At 37.4% G+C, this 27,783-nt stretch overlaps 1 long non-coding RNA gene across 1 annotated transcript; it reads left to right on the top strand.

The window, feature by feature from the left end:
* Positions 1-9,636: 9,636 nt before the first annotated feature.
* Positions 9,637-25,294, top strand: LOC137625023 (uncharacterized). The gene is made up of 3 exons (XR_011040803.1): positions 9,637-9,716; positions 18,587-18,696; positions 24,500-25,294. It is a non-coding gene; the product is annotated as an uncharacterized lncRNA (long non-coding RNA).
* The last annotated feature ends 2,489 nt before the right edge of the window (positions 25,295-27,783 follow it).

Raw genomic sequence — 27,783 nt, 5'->3', positions numbered from 1 at the left:
CTGTAGGGATGACTTGAGGTCTCTGGAACATTCCTTTGGCCCTTAGCTGTACTCTCTTTCTAGCCTTTTTGCTTTCCCCTCATTCCAGATTTCTTTTGACCCCCTTGTTGTCCGACCTTTTTAACTTTTATTCCATGGTGCAACAGCAGGTTTTTCCCATAATTGCACTGCCTTGTCAAATGGCCTCCCCAGCTGTAGTGCTGGGCCCTAAATCCATTACTGTTGGGTGTCCTTCAGGAAGGCAGAGCAGTTGCAGTTGGTATACTGTGCTTGATACGATCATTGACCCCATGATCGCACTGCTTACTTTACCCCGTGTTATGGTGAGCTCTATCAAGATTTAGATGATATAAACTCTCAAATGTTTTTTAAATTTTAGAATAGAAAATAGCCAAACAGTGACAGTGAAAAAAATTAAGACATATAGCAATCATTACCTGTATATTTTAAAATTGATAAAATTATATTTACATTTTTTACAAGTTTTAACAAAAGTATTTATAATTCACCTATTGATAATGATTTACCTAAATTTATATAATGATACAGGCCAGAGTTTTAATGTCTCTATGATTCGAGCTCGGATGACGTCATGATGATGACAAAATCCAACAACGAAATTGAACGAGTTTCCAGAACAAATAATATAATGTCAGTGATGAAAATCAGCAACACAATTCAAATGTTATCAGTTCTTCCAAGATTTCCGATTTTTTTAGATCAGCAGTGATCCAAAAATGGCATGAAAATAAATCAAAACATGAAAAAATGTCTCCACATTATCATTGACTATAAATAGCAGTCTTCACAACAATACAGTGATGTTAATTCAGCTATGATATATGTAAGTCTCATGTAAAATGCCTGGAGTTCTTAATATACTTAACTGAGAGAAGTTTCTTTAGAAATCAAGAAAGTTACAGGTGATTCTTAAAATGTTTACAAATCTGGGGCAAACTGGTATGTATTGAGTACAATAGGAGATGTAATTAATTTCAAGAAACCACTAGAAACTCTTGTCTAGACTACAGTGACACCTATATTTACATACTACACCTGATATCATTGCAGTGAATTACTCTTAACATTATCATTTAGTACTTGGAAATATAAACCTTTCTCACAGGACTGACAGTATATAATATATTTATATTTAATCTACAAATAACATGAAACCAATAGCAGTTGTGGGAAAAATTTTGTCCTCAGAATACACATAAGACTGCTGTGTACTAAATCTTATGAAATCTCTAGAATGGCTCCACTGAGATTCTGGTAATATGATTAACGCACATAAGTGTGGTTTATAGATGTAGATCACTACTTCAACTTATCACAGTCAAACTGAAAATTACAAAATGAAATTAAAAGGGAGTCCTGAAACATGGATTTATAAGGTATGTCATAAAGACAGATAATGTAGGTATTTTGAAGAGATTTGAGCTGCTGATCTTAATTTCACTTGATTTTCAGCAATTTTTATCCCAATTTTCCTCTTTTTTTATCATATTTACCTCTTTTTCTCAAGAGAAAACTCAAAATTATCCTGTTAATGTGTCCATTGCTGTTTTATACTTTACTTGCTTTGACTTGTACAGTACTAGCATTTCTAATACTTTTGTAATAACGTATAAGAGGGAACTAAAGTCTTGTGAAGTTTAATGTTATTGTAATGAGGTTGAAACAGATTCCTTTCCTTACTGTTGGGAAGTTTCAAATTTTCAAGGTGTTGTAACATTTGTGGATCTCTTAATTTTTTCTTTAGTTAATTTGTGTAAAATCATCAAACAATCCTTAGTGCTTTAAAGCACTCACTGTGTGAATAGCAAACTACATTAGAATATAGTATAATGCAGGTATCCCTTCAACCTACAATCCCAGTGGCTATCTACTTTTAGCACTTAATTTTTCATAAAGGAAACTAGTATAAAAGAATAATCATAACTTGGATTCCGTAAGTTTCGACTTCATATGAAATTGCTTTCTCTTTTCCTCTGTTGTAATTAAAGTTGTTGACTCTAAGATGGTTAAAACCACCTTTCTTTCATCTCTTCAAGGGCTTATGGGCTGAGCTTCCTCCTTTTCAGATATAGGGGGAAAGTACTGCCTGTATTCGTCCTTACTAATTAATCTGATATGAGCCTGACAAATGAGAACTAATGGAAATACATTGACACTGTCCTTTCTCTGCCATTTTGAGAATGCTTAGGTCACACCTCCATGTCTCACCATAACTAAACAAGATCAAGGCACCTTGTTTGTTGCAAATCAATCACGAGAGAGCAAATCTTGAAAATGGCTACCAAATATAATGATAGGCCTTCCATGGGCGTGGAGTGAGTACACTTTTAACTCAGGAATATCGGAGAGAAAATTCCCTGTCTGGCACTCTCCCTGCTGAGTCATTTATTTCTTGTCTAATGCCATGAATCATGCTGTGCAATGTAGGAATTACAAGAGTCTTTGCAGCGCCCCACTTATGTGTCATAGCTGGACTTGCTTTATTTCCTTCTTCTTTACATCTGTTCATGCTTTGTTTTCATAAATCTAATTCATTGGTGCATGCTCCATCAGCAATGATTTTTGGTACTTATTTCCACTACCCACAAGATAGCACAATTGAGGTGTTTGTGGATAATATTTCCAAGACATCAAGCCAGCAACTCACATTTTTATGATAGAAGCTTGCCTTGTCTGACGGATAGTTGAACCACTACTGCTACTTCACACCTTTCTTGTTTTTAAAATTCTGAAACCATTCAGAGATTTACATATACCATAGAACATTATGATATGTAATGTTTTTGGAATTTATAGGAGCCGAACTCTACATCCTATTTACCATATTACAATTTTTGTAGTACTGTACTGTATTTTCAATTTACTTTTTATTGAATTTGGTTTTCTTCTGAGTTTCACACACCTCAAATTTTATTTTGCCCGATCATCAATGCTACTTAGTTTCTTTTCATTACCTCACAACAAAGAGTACATTCCCAACATTTCTGTTTTGGCGATATGTCTTTAATAATACTGTATGGGAAATATTAATGTAAATAATATAGCAAACTGTACTTGACAAGAAAATTTCATTCATTACTGGGACTACTATTTTTTCTTCTTAATTTTTAGTCTTCTTATTAGCCCATTGTAGCTGATGACATTTGAAATTCCCTAGAAAATGAGGGATAGAGTACTTGGCCAGCAAAATTATTAAGCAGAGATGAAGGCTTAAGCCAGCACATAGAGTATTATTTTATTATCATTATTATTATGAGCTAAGCTACAACACTAATTGGAAAAACAGAATGCTATGAGACCAAGCGCTCCAATGGGGAAAATTAAAGAAATAGGGAATAAACTATAAGAGAAGTAATGAATTAAGATAGAATACTTTATGAACAGTAGTATTAGATTAAATTTTTCAAATATAAACTATAAAAACTTGAAAAAAACAAGGGGAAGAGAATTAAGATAGAATAGTGTGCCCCAAGAAAACTCTACCCCAAGACAGTGGAAGGCCATGGGATAGAGGCTATGGCATTCAAGACTAGAGAACAATGGTTTGATTTTGGAGTGTCCTAGAAGAGCTGCATACCATAGCTAAAAAGTACCTTCTACCCTTACCAAGAGGAAAGTTACCACTGAACAATTACAGTGTAGTAGTTAACTGCTTGAGTGCAGGGAAGTTGTTTGATAATCTCAATTGTCAGGTGTATGAGGAAAGAGAAGAATGTGGAAAAAATAGGCCCGACTATTTATAAACTTATACATCAGAAACTTAGAGTCTTACTAAAGACATAGAACAAAAGTTAGTTACAACTCAAAGAACTATGAGAAGAATAATGATGGGAATAACACAAAATGAGCAACATGGGTATGCGTGAAAACTAAAATAGAGGATATTCCAGCAACAGGTAAGGAAACAGAGGGATTAGTGGAAAGAACCAGCAGATATGGTGTGTTGAAAGGAGAAAAGTAGTGGTGGAACAGACAGGTGCAGGACACTTAAAAGAAATTCAAAGGCAATTAGGAGCTCAAAAGTAAGGCATGCGCAGTGTGCAGAGAAATGGTACAGAGAAGAGAAAAGCAATTCAAGAGGAAAATAGGTATAATTATGGGAAGAAGGGTAGAACAATTGAATGAAAGACTTGCAAAAAGGGAAAGAGAAAACATATCTTCAGATTTCAAACTTGAGGAAAAGACTTTTGGGTAACTTGAGTCATCAAGGTTGCAGATGAAAATTTACATTGATGGAGATACAGAATACATAAGTGAAGCAGTGCATTAAATAAAATGATAAATGGTAAAATGCCAGTCTATCCAAGTTCCAGATTGAAAGGGTCAAGATAGTAGTTACTGTAGGGGAAGAATTGATGTGGAGTTTATTAAGAGCAATATGAGAAGATGAAATAATGTCTAAAGACGGGAAGGAAAATCTAATGGTATCTATATTCAAGCAGAAAGGTGACATCATGGAATGTGATAACTATAGGGAAATTAAGCTAACAGAGCATAGTTTGAATGTATTTAAGAGGGTACTAGATGAGAGATAGAGAGAGGTTATAAAGATTGGGAGACAGCAGTATGGATTCATTATGGGAAGAAGGACTGTGGATAATATTTTTATGATAAGGCAGCTACAGGGAGAGAGGCTAGACTGAAACCTGCTCTTTGTACTTTTGTAGATGTAGAGAAAGCTTATGATATAGTATTGTTATTATTATTATTATTACTTGCTAAGCTACAACCCTAGTTGGAAAAGCAGGATGCTATAAGCCCAGGAGCCTCCAACAGGGAGAATAGCTCAGTGAGGAAAGGAAAAAAGGAAAATTAAATATTTCAGGAAGAATAACAACAACAAAATAAATATATCCTATATAAACTATAAAAACTTTAACAAAACAATAGGAAGAGAATTAAAATAGAAGAGTGTGCTTGAGTGTACCCTCAAGCAAGAGAACTCTAAACCAAGGCAGTGGAAGACCATGGTACAGAGGTTATGGCACTATCCAAGACTAGAGAACAATGGTTTGATTTTGGAGTGACCTTCTCCTAGAAGAGCTGCTTACCATAGCTAAAGAGTCTCTATTACCCTTACCAAGAGGAAAGTGGCCACTGAACAATTACAGTGCAGTAACCCTTTGAGTGAAGAAGAATTATTTGGTAATCTGTGTAGTCAGGTGTATGATGACAGAAGAGAATATGCAAAGAATAGGCCAGACTATTCAGTGTGCGTGTAGGCAAAGGGAAAATGAACCGTAACCAGAGAGAAGAATCCAATGTAGTACTGTCTGGCCAGTCAAAAAGACCCCATAACACTCTAGCGGTAGTATCTCAACAGGTGGCTGGAGCCTTGGCCAACCTACTACCTACGAGAGAAATGATGTTTTGGTGCTTGAAGAGAAAAGTTCCTGAGAGGTTGGATAGAATTGTTAAGATCATGTACAAAAGAACAAGGACAAGTAATTACATCAGTTAGGGAAACAAAAACCTTGAAGTTAGTGTTGGATTACACCCGGGGGTTTGCATTAAGCCGATTTTTATTTGGGATGGTCATGGATGTGTTAAGTGAAGAGCACAGAAATGAAGAGTTGTGAGAGATGCTATATGTAGATGATTTTGTGAATACTGCTGAAAATGAAGAAGACTCACATAGAAGGGTTGTAGAGTGACTCGAGTCTTTGGAGAGGGGTGGTTTGAGGGTAAATGTGGATAAGACTGAATTTATGGTGAGCAGTAAGAAATGAAGGGACAGGAGAGTCATACATGAAAGTAGTGGCTTGGTCATAAAACAGATGGAACAATTTAGTTACTTGGGATCTACTGTAAGTGGGAAGAGATGATATAAGACTGAAATTAAGAATAGTTCAGATACAAGCACCCTGGTGGAAATTTAGGGAGGTAGCGGGAGAGGTATGTGATAAGAAAAAGCCAATCAAGCTAAAATTAAGATCTATAGCACAGTAATAAGAACAGTGTTACCCTATGTATTGAAAATGTGGACTCTGAAGATGAAAAGCAGAAGCAAAGCTTAAATGAACAAAGATGAAAAGTTGAGACATCTTAAGGGAATATTAGTGGTGGAAAGATTGCAAAATAATAGAATAAGAAAAATTGATGTCCTTTAGATTAGCCTATAGAGGTGAATAGTGTATCACAACTGAGATGGTGTTGGGGAGGGAGAGAGGAGGGCTTGGGAGAAACCTGTTGGGGCTGGGAAAGAAGATCGAGAGGGAGGCAAAGAATTAGATGGCAAGATAAGGAGAAGGTTTATCGGGAGAGAAGAGATTTGATGGAAGAGAATGCCTTTAGTAGAAGGCATTTTAGGGGGTGCATCAGGTAACCAACCCCTTTAATGTTGAGAGAACAGTGGGAAAGAATGTGTGTGTGTGTATATATATATATATATATATATATATATATATATATATATATATATATATATATATATATATATATATATATATATATATAATATATATATATATATATATATATATATATATTTATATATATATATATATATATGGGATAATAATTGATTTAATAATAGATGAAAAAGATTTCACAATAGTAAAACTTGTAGACCTTTACACAAAATGTTTGCAAGAATAAATTATATCATATTAATTCACATAAAGGGAAACACAAAAGGCCTGAAAAATCACCTCCCAATAAATGTACTCTCAGCAATATATAAAATATTTACAAAGATCATATTAGGTGAAAAAGAAAGGCAGTAAGACTTTAGCAACCAAGAGAGCAAGCAAGTTTTAGAAGTGGGTATTCAACAACTGATCATATCTATGTAATTAACTAGATAATGGAAAAATTGAGTATGGCAAAAACACTATGTAATGCATTTAAAGGCTATGAGAAAGCTTTTGATTCTGTCAAAACTTCAGCCTTAATGAAAGCCCTTCAAAGGCAGGGAATAAATGAATCTTATGTTAGAACACTTGAAGATATCCGTATGGGTAATGCAGCAGCCACAAAACTACACGAAGATAGGGAGAAAATTCTGATTGAGAAAGGAGTTAGACAGGGAGACCCCGTCATTCCCAAATTATTAACAGTGTGCATAGAAGTTTTAAAGAATTTTTATTTGGAATATATAGTAATTAACATTAATGGGGAATACCATAGCAACTTAAGATTTGGAGTTGACAAAGTTCTATTTAGTGAATTATGGGAGGAAGAAGAAATGTAGGACTGAAAATAATTGTTAGTAAAACTAAGATAATGTTCAATGAGAATGCAAAGACAACAAAGAAGGGTTATGGACGAACCTCTATAGATTTTTAATGAAGATATGTACTTAGGACAGACAGTAAATGATTCCCCAGGATGAGAGACAGAAATTGAAAGAAGGATAACCATGGGATGGAAAGCTTTTCGTAAACAGAATGAGATTATGAAAAGTGAAATGCCACTCTATAAAAAGAAAAGTATTTAATCAGATGGTCCTACCAGTATTAAATTCTTATAGGAAAATTTGAGCCTTACCAAAGCATTAGAATATAAACTATTTAAATTTATAAATCAAAGATCTATGGAAAGAAGAAAGATGAATTAACACTAATAGACAGAAAAGGAGCAACATGGATATGTAAGCAAACAAACGTAGAGGATATTCTAACAAGTAAGGAAAAGAAGTGAACGTGGGCAGGACATAATGAGTATGACAGATAAAAGTTGGACTGAAGAGAATATCTAGACTGTTCATTTGAAATTCATTTGATAGGACTCCACTAACATTAATTACATATATACGAGGAACGCTATAATAACGCAGTACTCCCCACAAACTTGGCTAGTGCGCACAATCAAATGCTTTTTTTGTAGTCCACAATTCCCATCTAAATTGGATTTCTAAATTCTACACATGTACATGTCTCAAAATGAAAATTTAGTCATTACAACTTCTACCCTTTCTAAATCCTGCTTGTTCATCTCTCACCTTTTCATTAGTCTTTTTCTCTAGTCTCTTTAGAATAAGCATACCATATATTTTCCTGACAACTGGCGGAAGTGTGATGCCTCTGTAATCATTGCATTCAGTCAGGTCTCCTTTTTGCCCTTTTCACCAACACTCCTACTTCCCATTCATCAGGAAGTGCCTCTTCACACTACATTCTACTAAATAATCTTGTAAGTATTCTGGCAGTCACTTCATTTTCACCCAATATCATCTCAGCAATTGTTCCATCATATCCAGGAGCTTTCCATTAAGCTGACAAAGCTTTGAATTCAGGGAGTTGCTGTAGTGCAAGAATCACTCAGAATTATTAATGAAATCCCTATGGGGGCAAAGAAGCGTATGCTCCACAAAAAAGACAGATCTGTTATAAAAACTGAAGATGAAGAAAGGCAACGATGGATGGAACACTTTAATGAGGTCATGAATGGAAGACATGAAGGGACTCATTTGATTGATATACCTGACGCTGATGAAGACCTTGATATGCCCATGAATGAATTTGGTGTGTTTGAAGTCGAAGCTATCATTAAAAACTCAGGAGATGGAAAGCTCCTGGATATGATGGAACAAGGCTAGGTAAACTTCAAGCAATAAAGGTGCAAATTATATCCATTCTCAATGAGAGAGAGAGAGAGAGAGAGAGAGAGAGAGAGAGAGAGTTCTACAGGTCACGTTGAACATTGACGAATATCAACACGTAATTATTTGACCTGGGTTAGCAAAGTTTCAAGAAATCAAAGGTTCTAGTATATAAGTTTCAGAGAGAGAGAGAGAGAGAGAGAGAGAGAGAGAGAGAGAGAGAGATAAACGGTATATATATATATATATATATATATATCCTATCACGCTCATAACTACCTGCCTGCGAGTAGTAGTAGTAGTAGTAGTAATAGTAGTAGGAGGAGGAGGAGGAGGAGGAGGAGGAGGAAAGGGAGTAGTCATACCCTTGTGAGAGGGGCTACGTGCATATCCATTAGCAGTCATTTTTAATGGGTCGTGTACACTAATACATAATAATTCTCAGAAAACCTTAATAACAAAACTTCACGTGTATTTATTTACTTGAGATGATATTGCAAAAAGCGTGAAGTAACATCTAAGAGAATAATTTCAATTCATTGAAATTTTTTGGGAAGAGAAATTTATTTTTTTTAACCTTTTAGTGTTACGTTGGACTTTAATATATTTACTTGGTTGTTATTTACGGATTTGTTTAATGTTTTCAGAGTATTACACAAAGTATTTTTATTGTTCCTTTACGTAATCAAGCATATACTTTTCTTATATATATATATATATATATACACACACACACACACACATATATATATATATATACACACACACACACACATATATATATATATATACACACACACACACATATATATATATATATATATCGAAAAATCCGAAAAAGTAAGGGGGAAAAAAGTCAGAAAAGTAGTTCATGGCATTTCCTGCTTTTTATCGTAAAATCAGCGGAGGTAAGTATGCATTTAGTACAGTATTTTTTATTCTATCTATATATCAAATTATTTAAGAGAGAGACACAATTAAATGGTAATTCAATAATAAAAAACACATTTTCATCAAAATTATAAAAATATTCCTGGAAAATGTATTGTTCCGCAGTCGGCGTGTGTCATTACTCATTACATTGACGGTAGTAGTTGAAAGAAGACACATTTCCGACATTTTCCTCAGTTAAAAATCTTCCGTTTCTCCAGAGGTTGGTACCGTTAATTTACTTTACAGGTCTGGTTTATTAATGTATCATTAGAGTTATTTTCGAATAAGAAATGGGTCGATATTTAATTTTGCAGTGTTGGTTGGCCTACTCCATTTTGAGCGGGAGTCCAAAGGCCAAGGCATTTTACCAGTGGCAGAACTTCGTAGGTCCAAATCCTATTTACTGCGCAAGTCCAAGTTTATGTGTAATGAATATTAGATGTAATAGGTCATAGAAGTTTTTTCAATAATTTTTTTCCCCCTTCTGAGTGAAAATATATTTTTATTTCGAATTGTAAAACAAAGTTGTGACTGTAAGCATACTGAAGTAGGGCTAAATCTCAGGTAAAATTATAGAACAACACGGAACTACATTTCCAATAGATAAAAATACTTTTCCTTCAGTAAATAATGTGGTTTAAATGAATTTGACCTTTATTGCCACCACAAATAAACCGTTCTCCCATTATCCCTCCCCTTTACCAACGGACACAGGACACCTGGGACTTTGGGGGAGAACGAAAATAGGAAAAACGTGATTATTTAACACTTTCGAGATTCGTAAACGGCTGCAGAACCTAACTAACCTACCTAACCTAACCTAATAATTCCCAGGTCACGGACCTAGGTGGGGGCAGGTCCCTCAGACCCCTCTTACCAGATCACAAACCTGCCTAGGTCACAGACCTAGCTGGGAACAACCTCTAGACCCTCCTTCCCAGGTTACAGACCTAGATGTAAACAAAAGGGAAATACACATTTCAGGGTAATAGAATGCCAATATTTTGAAATTTTATTTTGGATTTATTATGCATCCCAGAGAATAATGCATAGAGTAAAAAAGATTAGTAAACCATTATCGATTCACCAGTAAATTTTCCCCTCCCAAATTCCCCTGTTCACATTGGGTGCCCCCATTAACGTAGGATATATTACTGTACATCCTATTAACTACTTATTTCCGATGGAAATAAAGGTCATTTTCTAAAAAAAACAGCAAACAGGAGTTTTTCTATATGAAACTGCATTCCTTTATTAGTAATGCTTTTTCAGTGTTTTTCTGTATCAAATCACAAGTGTATGGTACCTATAATTGAGAAAAATCAACAAGATATTTTTACATTTTCTAAAATTTATTGGTGGTTACATACTTTAATTTGCTATGAGAATATTTGGTTCATGTATTCGTCTAGAATTTAAAGTATGTATTTACCCTTTTATCATATGACACTCAACTATTAGACGGAGGCCCACCTGTAGGTCTAGATATGAGTTTTTTTCTTGCTGATAACCATTTAAACTATGTAGGGGGTCAAATATTATTAATGGTGTGCTATGATTTATATTTTTAATTTTGAGAAATCTGGTAGTTTGGGTGATTGTGTACACCTAATTGTTCTAGGTTGGTTTATTCTGTAAATGCTTTGTTTAGTGTATTAGATCCTTTTTTTTATAAAAAGCAGAGCAGGAATCTCATCTTTTAGGTGGGCCTAAACCCCCCAGTAAGGCTTAATTATACATATCAGCTCCCAGATAATGGGCCCAGTTGGCAAGTCGGAATTTAAGGGCACGACTGAGCACACCTTGAAATGAACTGTAATGCACTAATCAAGAAAGTGGGATGTCCATAAATTTTGCCCTAATATTTACATCAAAATTAACTTTAATTCCCTAATATTGCAAAAGTCTACAATATAATACAGTATATGAATACACAGAACGATAAGAGATGTCTTAGCCTAGGGATCAGATCCTGACCTAGCTAACCTGAAATCCTCTCCCAACTAGCAAGACCTTAGACAGTGCAAATTGAATCAGGTTAGGTGGATGCAACCTGACAGGACCTTTTATAATCTAGCCTACAATGATATAGACTAAAACCAAAATCATGGTCCTGACCTATAATTTAAGGCAACCATTTTAAAGTATTACTACAAAATGCTGTCTATTATATAAAGTAAATATGGGGCTGCCTCATATGTTTAAACAAGATTTACTGCCTTTCCCTACCTTAACACTTATCTAGATTACAGGAATGTGTACTAACCTAGGATGCGGTCTCCTTACCTAGCCATACTGAGACCCCCCCTAACCTATGTGACTTATAATGTTGTAGATAGAATTAAATTGAGGATATACACTATCCCAACGTCAAATACAATGGTGTAGATTAAATCAATTATGGAGGTACTGTATATCCCAACTTAACCTACCGCATGACATATTCCTGTTTAAAACTTAACTCAAACAGTTATCAAACTTTTACTGTAGAGTTTTAAGCTTTGTAATATAGCTTGTGATACAGTTTGGCTCATCAAAACTTTACCTAAGGCACAAGTAACAAAAATTCACAGCATAGCACTTGGTAACCGTATACATAATAGTTGAATGCCTTGTCAAATCTGGATTTAGTTATAAGAAGTGGTAGATTTTTTACTTGTTAGACATATTTTGTTCTAAACTTGAAGAAAGAGAATAATAATGAATATAAAGCAACACGTGTATAGAACTTGATAATATATAATGCATTAATTGGTAATATATACTTATTTCTAGCAATAATGGAATTTTCTATAAGAAATGGACGAGTGCTGGCTATTTTGGCATATTTCTCTAAATAAGTAATTGGGACTGGGTCACAATTGTGTATTGTTCAATTGTTTACTTTTGAGAGACAGATTGTGAGTTACTGCACATGCATAGCTTTTCATTCGCTTTTGGTATCTTATGTTTTTTGTATGATGTAATCATTAGTTGGCGTTATGATTAAGAGCGGCTAGATATTTATGCGTAAGTTCCCTGATGTATTAAAAATGCATTAGTTCCGCCATGTCTACCGTTGGAAGAAAATGTCTTCCATGTGGGAATTCAATCTATTTTGAAATTTAGTGTAATTTCATTTATATTGGTCATTGATTGTTTAAAATGCTCAGTTCAGTATATAGCTATTGTTGCTCACGCGATAGTGAAACTATCCCCCGGTTAATACGTGATACTCGATTTTCCAGCAAAACTGGAATTTGCTGTAAAAAATCGATGTGTGCTAGCTACTTTGGCATTTTTCTCAGTATGATTAATGGGGGTCTATGACTTGAGTATCGTCCGATTCAAATGTGAACGCTATATCCAAGTCTGTCAGTTGTTTACCTTTGTGAACCTAATGGTGGGTTATTAGACATGCGTTAGTTTCAATTGGTCGGGGAACTGTGTGTTTTTTAATGACATATTCATCAGCTTGTTTTTTAACCAATATAGAGCTTTTTTGGGCTCAAGCCATGGCGTCCTGATGGAAGGTTCCTGTTTGGTAGCTTCCTTGGGTATAAGACTACTAAGATATTCCCAGAGAATTTAACCACAGGTTATCACAGAATTCTAACTTCTGGAGCGAGTATCTCAAAGGTTTCCCTTTAAGACATCGTAATACAACAGGGGACACGCATTTCTGAACGTGCCACATAGCTATCTTCACCCCGAACAGAGTTAATGCTTCGGTGTGTAAGGACTGAGAATAGCTGGGAGCCGTTCCACAGCTAATCTCACTCGTGGCTACTACTGATACTCGAGACGTAAACAAACGGACGCCATTGCTCTGATGACGTCACGCCCGTCTTCATCCTTTGTTTAGTAGCTGCCCTACTTAGACGGATTTTCCCTGTGTTATCTTTATCGCTTTGCATCTTCGCTATGTCGTTACCTTCAGCCTCGCCTTCTTCTGGAAAGTTGAGTACAAGGTTCCAGTATTGTTTAATTAAGCTCTGGCCGTAAAGTAAATATTACTTTTCGAAATAATTGATGTTTTGTGGCAGAGCTGTGCCTCTACCGGACCCGCCATTTTATGGCGTCGTTGTTGTTATGCATGTCTTATTTAGTTAGCCACAACAACGCTTCTGGCATTATATACTAATCGAATACATTAGTTTATTTAGTCTTCATAGCTAGGAACTTTTATATCGTGTTTAGACGCTTTTTATCGGTCATCGATTGACCTCATACCAGTCGGCTACTATAGCCCCCAGGCCAGGAGCCTACATACAAGTGTTCATGCATGATTTATTAGTGATCCTAGACTAAGTTATGAAGATAGTGGCATTATTATTTTACAATACTTTTGACAAGTGATGCAAATGTTTTCGCCTTCAGGGACCATATAGGGGATAGGCTAGTCAGTGATTCTTTCTAGCCTAACCTAATATTAGGACCCCTATATGCTTCCTTCATCCCCTGCCTTGGCATTCCCTCTATTTAGCCTTGATCCCTTTTCTGAGTAAAGGGATTAATTGTCTAATAGAGTATATATCGCCTCTCTGTCCTCCCTAAAGGAATGAACCCCCTTTAGGGCTGCGTCTGAGAGTGAGGTTAGGCTAGCCTACCTCTATGGCTAGGATAGTCTATGACTTTCCTGCGATAGCGATATGTCTTCTTCCTTGCCTAGTTCAGGACTTTTAGCCCTGTTCTAGGTCGGGTTAGGAAGGTTTCTCTGTTCCATGCTGAAACTGTACTCTTGCACCGTTTTAGCCGATCAGCCTGATCTTAGGTTAGGGAGTGTCCTCCCTTCCCTTAGTGGCCGCTCTGGTACAGAAACCCTTCCTGGGAAGACTTCTCTCTTCTCCCTCCCCACCTATCTCTTGTATAGCCTAGCCTATGCTTAGGTTAGTTTATACTCATCTGTCCCCTGTCCTACAACTCCTCCTTAGGGTGGAAGAGTAGGGCTACCCGAGCTTCCTTGTGCAGTCCACTCTGGTACATATACCTTCATAGTGTCCTATAAGGTTAGTTACTAGTATAGTTCTGCATATGGGAGTCTCCCCCCCCCCCCCTCTTGGGTGTTCCCTAGCCCTCCCTTGGGCTACCTAGCTCCCGGTCCCTAGTGACCCCTGCTTATGGATGTTAGAGCCTGCCTCTATCATGGGTACACCCCCTCAGGGAGGGGGAGGGATGTCTGGAACCCTGACGGTACTTCCTGCATCCCTTTCCCCCCTCCCCCTGTCTCTCTATCTATCCGGGTGCCGGTCTCTTGCCGCCTCTACTGTCGGCAATACCTGCCTCCTACTTGGTGACTTCCCTACCCTTGCCGCCAGCCCCCTGTGTACCGAGGGACTGCCGGCTGCCGCCGGCTACTACCGGCGGCTCTCCTACTCCTTTCCAATCGTCCGCTTGCCGGTCGATCACCGGAGTGCCGGCATATACTGCCGGCATATACTGCCGGCAACCCGATACTGCCTTACCATCCTTATCCCAGTCACCAACCTGGCATCCTCCGACTGCCGGAGCCGCCGCTTCCTGCCGGCGTGCCGCCGTTGTGCCGGCGGCCGCCATCCTGGTATTTAACTGACTTTTGAATATTGTCTGTTCTAATGCCAGAATCTATGCTGGAGCGAGCTCCGGCATGCCGGCGGCTTGCCGGATGCCCCGGAGGCGTCAAGAATACTTGCACCCCCTTACTGTAGCTATCATAAGACTAGGATAGCCCTATATCGCAGACAGATAAGCTGCTTCTGCTATTAAGATCAGTACCTAGTACTGCTCTATTAGTGATCATGCTGTCTCTTTGCATTCTTCTAATTCCAGCATGCTATGTGCATCTTAGCACGGCTGGTTGCCAGAAGCAGTTACCCTTTAATGAGGCCTTCTGGCTCTTAACTGGGATCCGAATGAATTCGATCCCAATCTTGTCCTTGGTTTTCCATGGAGTTCCAAAATACTGGGAATTCTAGGAAACTATATCCAATGATCTCGGTCATTTGGATTATCCAAGGACCAAGCTTATGGTAACCAGCCGGGCGAGATGCATGGAGCATGTTCTCCTTTACTGTTTTCATTCTCTATGCATCACACCTTCTTTAAGTTAAAATTAATGATTAATATTAACTTAATTTAAGAGCCATTCTTATGACTCCCCCATACTCATTTTCTCTTTCTTCCACAGGAGGAGCAGATGAAGTGTGACTTCGCCTTCTGCGCTGTGAAACGCCCGCAGTTTTACGGGCATACGGCTTGCAGGACTCACGCCCCTTGTGCAGACAAGAAAGGGGATTTGAAGTTTTGGAATCCACTGGATTGTACGGTCTGCCAGGCCCACCTAGTTGAGGCCTTCCATAACCCTCCCTCAGCGGAGGTTAGAGACATTTCTCGTGAAAAGCTGCGCAAGTGGGTGCGTGGCTTTCAGAAAAATGCTACTGGACCGTACCTGGCCACCGAAGAACTGAGGTCCCTGTTGTTCCCTAAGGCCTCCCCTGACTCAGTGGTACCAAAAGATGCGATCCCCACTGTCCAAATTACGGTGGAACCTGATGTGGTCATGGCTCAGTCCATGCACGAGTGTCGTTTAGATTCCGAGGATGATGAACAGATCTCAGACGTCTCGGAAGACACGGAGAAGACGCTTATGGCTCAAGGAGCCGAAGAGGACGAAGACAAGGTGGAGTACACCGAGTCGGAGCTTGGAGCTGCTCCCTCGTCCATCCCTCCTCCTACTCCTACACCGACGGAAATGTCCATTCCGTCTACCTCCTCGACTCCGGATCCTTCTTCTTCTACCCAAGAACTGATCCGGCTGATTAGAGCCGTCATGGACGACAGGCTGAAGGAGAACCAGGAGTCCATCAGGTCGATGATTGGATCCAGAGAACCGAAGAAGATTTCGGTCAAGGATCTCCCCGCTTGCTCTCATGCCAACCCGTGGAGGTATGCAGAGCATATGGTTATTGCGACCGGCAGGATCTTCGTTAGTGACAAGATCGGCACGGTCCCGTTGGAAGATGTGGAGTTCTTCCCAAGCTTTGAGGCCTACCCGGACTGTTACGTCCGGCTTCGTTCCGAACCTGCCTCGAAGGAAGAGACCGAACCTAAAGAAGAGATAGTGTTCGATCTCACAAAGGCCCAGGCTATGCTAGCCTCCGCATTTAAGAGTAGGGGCTTTACCTGCTCTAAGCTTCCGGCTTTGAGCAAGAAGCATCCTACGTACGTTGCACCTGACACTGCGGTTCTTCCTTTCTTGGAAAAGGCCTTAGCTGCATGCCTTAAAGCGGCGGAAGAAGGGAAACCCTGCCCTGCACTGGAGGAGTGCAGACCCTTCTCCATCGTGACCCCCCCTGACGCTCGACACTGGAAAGATGTTCAGCATACTTTCGTCGTGGGAAGGCTCGATCCTGACGTCGCCGGACGTCAGTTTAATGAAGACCTCCCTAAGCTCAACGATCACCTCCTTCGCCGGGAACAAGACACGAAGGAGAGGCTTGCGGCATCTCTTTCTCATCAAGTCCAACTGGAAGTGATGGCCTGTGACACTAGAGTACCAGATCACTACATGGTACTATCCAAATCCCACCTACTGACAGTAATGAAGGACTTGTACCACTTCATAAAGGCTCGAAGAGCCTGTCGTGAATTCGTGTTTGCCGGTGCCACCGTGAAACACGAACCCCGGAGGCTGATTTCCTCCAACATCTGGGGAAAGCACCTGTTTCCTTCTGACCTTGTCAAGGAAATAACTGACAGAGCCGCCACGGAGAATAGGAACCTTCTCCACAAGTGGGGCATGTCCAGAAAAAGGAAACCCTCTCAGGACGATGGACCTCAGCCTAAGAGGAAACCTCAAAAGCCAAAACCCCAGCAACGTCAGCAACGACGTCAGTTTCCGGGACCCGCTACCTCCCAAGTGGTTGCCCAACCACAACAGACCTTTCAATTGGTCCCCCAACCGGTGTTGTCACAGTCACCGGTCTTCACCCCTGCCTTTGAGCAACCATCCACTACCTTTCATGCCAAAGGTAGAGGCTCGTTCAGGGGTGCAAGCAGAGACGCATCTCGCCGTCCCTCCAGAGGTAGAGGAGGAAAGGGAGCTAGCGGCCGATGGTGGGTTATTAGACATGCGTTAGTTTCAATTGGTCGGGGAACTGTGTGTTTTTTAATGACATATTCATCAGCTTGTTTTTTAACCAATATAGAGCTTATAGGTACTGTACTTAAGCTCAAGTCCCCGAATGTACTTATACTTCTCCCATCCCCACCCCCATTTTTCTTTAGTTCCATCATGACTAGTGTATGCTCTTGGTATTATTTAATAGAGTGGGATGTAACATGAGTATGTTTTAGGAAAAAATGACCTGGCATATGAGTTTTTACACAAATGTGGAGTCATCTCTTCATCCGTATAATGCCCTACATGTGGTCATCCGCATGCCTTTAGACCTCAGTTGAATCTGTGGGCTTATAATCAATCAGTCAAGGTTGCTAAGAAAGAGAAAGCTTCATGCATGCAGGTTTTTTTAACCACATTTAAGGGCACTTTTATTTTTTTTAAAGCCTACGTTCAAGTGTGACATAACTCCTGATCTTGAATATTTTTCCTTTAAAAGACCTTTCTGCATGGCACTATTGTCCAGAACTCACAGGCTATTGGTGGGCCTGGCATAGTCGGTGAATTAGATGACTCAAAGTTTGGAGTGTCCAAATACAACAAAGGTGGGTATTTGGTGGCATAGAGCTGGAGAGCAAAAAAACTTTGGTTGATCAACCAAAAAATGGATACTCACTTGTGCCCTTGATAAAACGTTTTATTAAGTGTGGGTATTTAATCCAGAGTGATTCATGGAAAAGCTATAAAGGTCTTGCCACTTAAGGATATACAAACCTCTGTGTTAATCATTCAGAATGTTTTATGGATACAGACAGGTGCAGATGCCCAAAACATTGAGAGGTTTTAGGGAGATGTCAAAAGTTACTTCTTGGTGGTGGAATGCAAAAGGAATATTTAGTTCAATATATATCTTATGCTTTATCCACCAAATAAAATTAATTTTTATAAATTTTTAAACTTTTTTTTTTTCGTTTTTCATGAACTATCATACTGTGTTTATTTTACCACCACAGGAGGTCCGAGCATTTACATCATTTACTGCTTCATGCTACCAACTTGTATCCTGACCCAGTGCTCCCACCATCTATAGAGGATCCTCAACCATCTACCTCATAAATTTGAGGTAAGGATTACTGTATGACTACAGTACTTATGATACTTTAGTAGTGACTCCGTGGATAGCATGTGCAGCGTAACCATGTAATGCTTGCCTGGACAGAGAAGCTGTGGGATAATCTTTATTTCTTAGCAGTGACTCTCGGTGGTGCAAAAACTATTTGAGGGACAAATGAGTCATAGGTAATTACGATTTAGTTTCACTCCACTTATACTAGGGTCTCCATAATTTTTATTATAGGGAGGGGGTAGAAAATCTTGTGAACAGGTGTTGTCCCGTAATGATCATGGTAAAAAAATGAGTGAGTAGGGAAAATATATGGTTCATGTACTGCGCAAGCGAGCCAAAGTGGAGCAGAGCCATTTGAGGTACATGATATAAATTATAGATAATTATGATATTTTGATAGCACAGCACATCCATGTACTGCGTGCAAAGAACTTGCGTCATTGAGATAATGTTGATTTGTTAGCAAAGTGAGTCATAAGATTACAGAAACCAGTTGAGGGACGTGTGAATCATATGAATTTATAATTTTACGCCACTTACAATGGAGTCTCTCATAATGTTTATGATAGGGGAGAGGGTAGGAAACTTATGAACAGCAGTTTTCCCCTAATAATCATTGTTAAAAATTGATAAATCACAACATAATGAGTAGGTAAAATATATGGTTCATGTATTTGGCCAGAAGGTAAAATATTATATATTTGCTGTTCAATTTATAGCAATATAGGAATACACTACAAGAAATGGTTGAGTGCTGACTATTTTGTCATTCTTCTCTGTATGGCCAATGAGCCTTGGGCATAATAACTTGGGTATCGATTGACTAAAATGTGAAAGCCACTTTTCTAAGTCCATTCTATACTTTTGAGACTGATTGTGGGCTGCTATACTTGGGTAGTTGCTCACGAGGAGGGATTGTGCAGCGCATCATTGTACCACTTGCCAGAACAGAAGAGCAGTAAGATAATGTTTATGGGAGTGAAGCGAGTGACGTAATGTGAATCATAGATAATTCAGATTCTTTATCTTCATGCCATTTACACGAACCATATAATTTTGCAACTCGTTATCTTGTGTTTATTATACATTTCTTATCATTCCTATTGCTGAAAATCTTTATTTTTTTTTTCCAAAACCCTGGTTTCCCACAGGGATCCCATAGGGTGGTTATTGTATGGGGGAGGGTTTTGACACTATAATCATGTGGTTTGCTCCCTATATTCATTTTCAAAGTGGATAAATCACAAAATAACAATTAGGAAAAATATATGGTTCACGTATTTAGCTATAAATTAAAGTAACATATATTTACCAAAGAACGGTTGTCTCAATTTTTTTGCTGCTTTACAAATCAATGGTGAATAATTATGCTCATGCTATTGTCCTATGAATTTAGGACTTTTTCATATCTGATGTATTTACTAACTGACCTTTTGAACCAAATGAAACTTCCAAAAGTTTTATGCTCAAAGTTTTATGTGACAGCAATTTCTTAAACCCTATGGAGTTACCTAATAGCTGGTGTGTTTATTGAAAATGCTTGTGTGGGAACAAAATATATAATGTCATCTTCATTCACTCTCTGGCTGCCACTTGTGTAATAAGTACTTTAGGGAGAATACAGTCTTTTTATACTGGCATTTGATCAAAGTAAGTGATGTATATAAGAAGCTCTGAGTAATGTACGTAAGAAGATCTGTTTTAAGGTTTACCAAGTGATATAGCGTCATTATTTATCAAATGGAATACTTACAGCGGATGAAGACTACAATCCATGAGGAATAGCACCTGAGGCTATGGCAGGTGGCGATGTTTAGATGTGATACCGTACAATTATCTTTCACTGTTTTCCCCACCCTAATCCCAGGTTTCCTGTGACGCACTTGGTACGTGTATTTTTCTAGCTGAGTTTGGTGTGATTTATGCTCGTCTCATTCGTTCACTGTGTAATTCAATTATTATGGTATCCCCACCTGTAATACGTCATTTCCCACTGAGAATCCACGATAATTGTGTCATTTAAGGGGTAGAGAAAAGTAAAAACTAATGGTTGGAAATGCTGGACACATTAATATATGGTTCACTTATAAGAGAAGAAAATTAGTATCATACTTCTAACAAACTATATTATCTATAAACAGACTATGTATCACAAAATATTTGAACAGCAATGAATGCTATATCTTCAACTTGAATGGGATAAATCAGGTTAACTGCAAGCGAAAATAAGTAGTCTGCAATATTAATCTTAATTAAATGCAATTTACACTGTTTCAAAAGATCAGTTATCAAAAGAACCTTCATTTTTTTGAGATGAAAGAACACTTCTAAAGATAACGTTGCTATGAGGAAATAGTGGGAAAAAACGACTTTTTTTATGGTATGAGACCACTGAAAATAAGTAAAATATGATGATAAATGAGGAATATGACAAGATATTTCCCCAGCTGAATTTCACTTGATTTGTTGTCTTTTAATTTATAAATGAAAACAATGATTTTTGTATTGTGCACATATGATACTCATAATAACCACCCAAATATTGATGACAATGTAATTACATTCCCCACTCTATCCTACAATTATGACGACCTCATTGAGAAATCATTTGATCCTACATTAACATAATTATTCCTTTTGTCCTATAAATAAGCAATAACTTGTGCTAGCTGAAACGATAGATACAGTAGTAACAATGGGTAGGTGAGGATGAGCCACCTACCTGCCTCCCTGAGCCAAGCCACTTTTGTCTTTGGTTGCATGGTTACAGAATGTGTTGCTACCAGGGTCCTAATTTTAAACCATCATGGTTGGAACTCTCTCTTACTTTGGCTTGTTATAATAGTTAATTTTTGTCAAGTGCACTTTTACTTTTGATCAGTGGAGGAAGAGGTCTGAAAGATATAACAAAAGAAAGTTTTCCTTTTTAGAGAATCTTAATTTTGTGTAGCTTTGTAAGGTTAACTGGAGCATGAGCCTAGTGTAACAATTCATCATCATATCTTATCTCGCCAACATTGTACCCACTGTGTAGCAGCCCGATTACATTCATAGAGCTTCAAATTTGTACAGATTGGCTGCTCTTAACACCCACAAAGTATGTGGTTCATTGTCTGTATGTGAGGCCCACATGGGGCCTCAGCAAAGGGGGTGAGACCCCTCTATGAAGACTGTCTGCAGTCTTCCAACTCTAGCCCTTACTCTATCAAGAGTAACCCAATCCTTTCTATAGAGATTTGATCCATGGGGAAAAAAAAACTGACATGGGCTCTGAATGGCTTTGCCTGGTGGGCTGTGGTCTGTTTCTCTCCAGCATTCTAGATGGCAAGTTGATGACTCCATGGGGTCTAGGCTAGTGGTGATTATGAAGTTTTTTAAGGATTTCGATCTTTGTCTAACCATTCAGTGATCATAGCATGGGTGCTTTTCATCATTCTCTTGTTTATATTTTTGGGTCTTTGAAGGGGCTATTCAGCAGATATTTGGTGGTGTAATGCCTGCCAATCTATAGGGTACTGGGAGTGGCGTTGGTCTTAGGGCACCAGTAATTATGTGACATGCTTGATTGAGGTTGGCGTTAACTGTATGGGGATGACATGACCTTTCCCAGACTGGTGAGCAGTATTTGGCAGTGGAGTAGTTGAGTGCCACAGGGGTTTTTGTCTTAAGATTGAGGATTTATTTCCCATTTTGAATTAGCAAATTTGCCAGAGAGGTTATTTCTGTTAGCTACCTTCTCCTTTACTTTCCATACATGCCCCCTAAAAGATAACGTAATAGGTGCTTCTGATATACCGGAGGCAAGTGACCAGTCCCTGTGGGATCAAGCACCTGCACCTTCCTGTGGGTAACTCAGGACTATTAATCCTTATGACATTGGGCTGTTAACCTGGTATTTCTTCACAAGTCTAGGCCATATGAAATGATGGCTAATCTCCATTTGTGGCAGTTATATCAAGTTATACCCACCTTTACCCTTGCTATGTTTAGGGTTACCCAGTCCTTCCTGGTGATGGATGTTTCACTGGGCATCCCTTCGTTTAGGCTAGGCAGCTCCTCATTGGATGGCCATCAGTTGCTTTCCCACCGCTTTTCTAGCCTGGAGAGTAGCTGCCCGTAAAGGTTCTAGTCCGTTCACTGTTGCGAAGCTTTTGCGGGTTTTCAGTCTTGGCCTTGCTTCCTGATGATTGTGGAATGGATGCAAGGGGTCATTGATTTGTGAATTTTTTCAGTTCTTGCTAGCATTTCTCGTCTTATATTGGGTGGTGGGATACTGTCTACTTTGTATGAAGATGGTAGAGGTGTTGGTTTTAGAATGCCAGTAATAATCCAACATGACTTATTTAGCACTGAGTCTACCTCATGTGCATGGCTTAGATTTATACAAAGGGGTACTAAAATCTAGGAGCTTGCAGTTGTGTGAGTCATGCCGACGCTTTCTAAAGATTTGGTGATGTAAGCACATTATATTAGTCAAAACAATATTTAGTTCGTTATTTGATGTTAAATAAAATTAGTAATTCGATAAGACAATGATTGGTCGGTCAAGGGACAAAGGCAGGATAGGGCAGCCAATGGTGGATAAAGGCAGGATTATATTAAAGAATAAGGTTGGATAGATATTTCATTGATTTAAGGTAACATTGGTTAATCATTGGCAAAAGTCATATTGCTGTTGTGTTAATAGTTTTGGATAGGTTAGTTAAAGTATACCCAGTAAGTAAAAAACAAAATCGAATGAGCTTGCCAGTGAACTAGTCGAGATTAGGTTAGTGAGTCAAAGAGTGTGTGATAAAGTTATCCATATGTAGTTAAAATGGTGAAGATTGATAGAATAAGCTGGTTCATTGATTGAAGGTTAACCAGAAAATTCACTTAAATGTATTAAGTGAGTCAAAGATTGTGTGATAAGGTTTACTATAGTTAAACTAGATAAGTAAGATGGTGAAGATTGTTGGAATAAGCTGGTTCATTGATTGAAGGTTAACCAGAAAATTCACTTAGAAGTATCAAGTTAGTCATAGATTGTGTGATAAGGTTTACTATAGTTAAACTAGATAAGTAAGATGTGAAGATTGTTGGAATAAGCTGGTTCATTGATTGAAGGTTAACCAGAAAATTCACTTGAATAAATTGATTGATATGATAGGATAGCTGGAGTTTTTTTGTGGAGGATCCATGCTATATATAATGAATGTTTAGAATGCCATTTTAATTATGAGAGGGAAATATTTCCTTGATAAATTTAGGAAGTTGCAGGTCTTATTTTAGGTGAGGGGGAACAATAATTATTCATTTGCACAGCACTATACTCTTGTATACTAAGCAATAGTCTACCCCTGAAACTGTTACTGTGTCAGTAAATCTTGTTTTTGCTCAGAATTTATAAACATCGTTTTTATATGAATGTTTTTATGAGTAGTTTGTGTTTTTGACCAGGTATCCTCTGTGGTGTAAGGTAGAATATTTTATTCAGGGAATTTATGGTTTATTGAATATCTCTGGAAGAAAACAGTGGAATAGCAGAAGTCAGTCATTCGATTTGTGAAGTATTTCCTTGTTAGGATTCAGGAATTAATACTTTTTTGCTTTACATGATATACTTTGGGTTGTAATGGTTGCTATAATGAATATCGTGGACATGTCTCATTATTTCCAATATTTTAGAATATTTTTTTATTTTTAGTTTATCATGTAGAATGTTTTACCAAAAGTGTTGTCATGATATTGAAGTGCACAGTAAAATATTCTATTAAGAAAGATATATCTGTAAAATTAACGTCTATTATTTATTTTTCAGACTAGAATCATCAAAAGGAAATGAAATTATAGTCTCCTGCTCAAGCTAGAAAATTAAACTGCTGTAAGACATTCCTAATGACATCAAAATGAAGATCTGCCACAAATATTCTGGGATTTACTACAGAAAAAAAATTCCAGGAGGTTTCAGAAGACAAAATTTTGAAGTTCAAAAGGAGTAGCAAATAGTCTTGACTGAAGTGGCCATACTATCATCAAACATTTTATTGTTACTATTATCACTAGCCAAATTACAATCTAGTTGGAAACCCTAGTGAAAACCCTTATGATAAATATAATTATAGTCCTTCAAATATTTTAAATGCTCAATTTATTAGTTACAAAGGTCACTCCATTTATATCACATTAGTTCAATAGTAGTCACTAACTGAGAATTGAAGAACAGAAGTCGAGTTAAAGTAAATAAGTCATTTACAATATCACCAGATTATTTGAAGTTTATCAGTCTTTATTTTTGGAATTTGATTATAAAAGACATTAATTTTTACTCAGTTTAGTAGCAATTATTCTATTGGCTCCTAATCATTACAGAGTCAGTGCATATAAAGCTATTTTAGTTAATTTTGAATTTTCTGTATCTTTCCCTTAATAAATACAAGTGAAGCTATTTTTTCTAGTAAATTCTAAACGTCTAAAATTTAACTTGAAAATCAGGTCCAAATCTACATTTATGAGCGTTGACTTCTAATTAAAACTCAGATTGTAATTTCTTAATTTTTATTTGATATTAAACAGTCACAATCATTTCAATAGTTAGCTGGTTCCAAGTACCTCTTGAAATAATTAGCCAAAATGATTATATATAGTTCATGTTAAATGGAGTGGCCTTATGTATTATAAATGTTTTTTTGAAAAGGTAAATTTAACAATAACAATCGGGTAAGACTAACAAATGTAAATGAGGAAGGACTTCTGCCTTACAAATTTGCTGTTCATGTTTTCAATTTTTATTAACTATTGCTAAATCAAATGTCAATTTCCTCTGGACCTCTTAAAATCAAGGTCGCATAATTTTCAGCATTGTGTGAAATACTGTAAACAAGTTATCTAAATGTGTGACTGAAGGGAAATTTGTATTAATCATCTTTTTAACAATTAATTTGAGTTCAAGTACATTAATTGCATGTGGATATAACCTCCAGCTACTTATTTTAACTATGAATATTTTTTTCATCTCTATGTATACCTTTTCATCTCTGCCTTTCGAGATTGTCATCCAATTAGTAGCAACTCACATTGAAATTTTCTCCTACACAACGTCGAATCTATGGAAGGCCTATGTTCTCTTAAAAAAGTATAAGCATATATGCTTAAGATCTTAGCTACTATATGAAAAAAAGTCTGGTTTTCTAATTAGCCACAGTTTGTCACAGTTCAGTAACTTTTTTTCATTGAGCGGGGAGGGGATAGCTTATCATAATCCAGGAATATACACGTGTATAAGTTTTGCTATTTTGAATATACTAGAGAAGTAAAATAAATGCTAATTGGTGATTTTTGCTAATATATTTCAAAATATACGAGAGAAATAAAAAATGAATATCGATGATTTTTTGTCTTATATATTTCAAAATATACTAGATAAATAAAAAATGCTAATTGAAGATTTTCGCTTATATATTTCGGAATATGCTCAAGTAAAAAATGCTTATTGCTGATTTAGCTTATATATTTCAAAATAACCGTCCTATTTCCTTTCCTCTAGTAATGACATACATTGTTCTTATTTGAAGACTATATAAATCCCCAGTACTAGAATTATTTCCGTATGTTTCACTTGAAGAGAGAGAGAACCAAGTATGCTCTGTAAAGTATTCGTTTTTTATTTATTGAATAAATTTATTGTGCGAGTAACTGGTCCATTCATGATTAGAATAATTTTGAATGTTTATGAAATGAATCCCTGTACTTAAGGTCTTATATAGTATTGCTAAGTATTAGAAGGCTAATATTTCTCTCTCTCTCTCTCTCTCTCTCTCTCTCTCTCTCTCTCTCTCTCTCTCTCTCTCTCTCTCTCTCCCCTCCCCATATGTTGGACCCATTCAAGAGCAATTCATAAATTTTAAATATTAAACTTAGCCGGTGAATATATAATAGCTGACCTCTCCGACGGCTCGACAGATTCCAAAAACTCGCGAGCGATCGCCGTGAAGGTTGCGGGTGTGCCCACCAGCGCCGACTATCGGCCAGATACCGCATATACTTGTAAACAGCTCCAGTTCTTCTCTGTCGGTTTCATCGACAAGTTGATTCCACTCGCTTTATGACCGAGTTTTCTACCGAATTGGTGAAGTACTTGGTTTTGGTTTTATTGCTTTCGCCGTGTTGGATTATTCAATACTATCTTCAAAAGAAATGCTTTTGAAAGGAGAGGAAAAGTGTTTTGCCCTTGCTTTTTTATCTCTGGTTTTTCCATAGAGTAAAGATGGCCGACCCTTCCCTCAGTGTACGGAAGTGTGTTTAAGGCTTTTAGTAATTATTTTATCACGTTATAAATTATTGTTGATAACTATAGATTTTCCTCTATATATTTTATATCTCACCCGCCTTTATTAGGCCTCTTCGATTAGGTTTCCATTTATACTAAACATCAAGATAAATTTTGTTTTATTTATATGCGGCCTTTACCTATTCCTCCCCTAGTCCGAGATGTAGGCGGTCCTAACTTGGAAACCGAAGTTAAACAACGTTGAGCCCATTCAACTTTTATTTTCGTTAAGTTTAAATCATTTGCTCTGTAAGAGTTATGAAATGAATATTTTTTAAAAAATATTTTAAGAAATATATTCTTTGAATAGTCTTCGTGCTGTTTTTTTTTTTTCAAAGATGAACTAACGTTTGGTTTATTTATGCTACGCAGTTTGCGCTCTATCGTTACGATAGAGAAAGAGAGAATCACGGTTTCACTTTGCAGAAAGAGTAAATCGATTTTGACGTTTTGTTCATTCTTCTTTTAAACTGAAGTGTTTTAAATACTAATTTAAAGGAACTTGTTAATTTTCAATTTCTTAGTCCTTTCAATTTTTTCCTTTGGTCAAATTACTTGTTTATTGACGAAGGGTGAGTGGGCAATTCTCTTGTGTGTGACAAGAGAGAGAGAGAGAGAGAGACGGAGAGAAAGAGAGAACGATCCGATCTTTATTCTCGTCCCAAGTAAGGAGTTTGGGAGCGAGTAACGTTGTTCTCGATTCAGTTTTTTACTCTCGTCCCAAGTCTCTGTACGGGGAGAGAGGATAAAACTTTTTTAGTTTTTATTCGCGTCCC

The sequence above is a fragment of the Palaemon carinicauda genome, chromosome 31 (genome assembly GCF_036898095.1).
Source record: "Palaemon carinicauda isolate YSFRI2023 chromosome 31, ASM3689809v2, whole genome shotgun sequence".
NCBI lineage: Eukaryota > Metazoa > Arthropoda > Malacostraca > Decapoda > Palaemonidae > Palaemon > Palaemon carinicauda.
The sequence above is the reverse complement of the archived record's forward strand: the minus strand, read 5'-3'. Positions and strand labels throughout refer to the sequence as shown.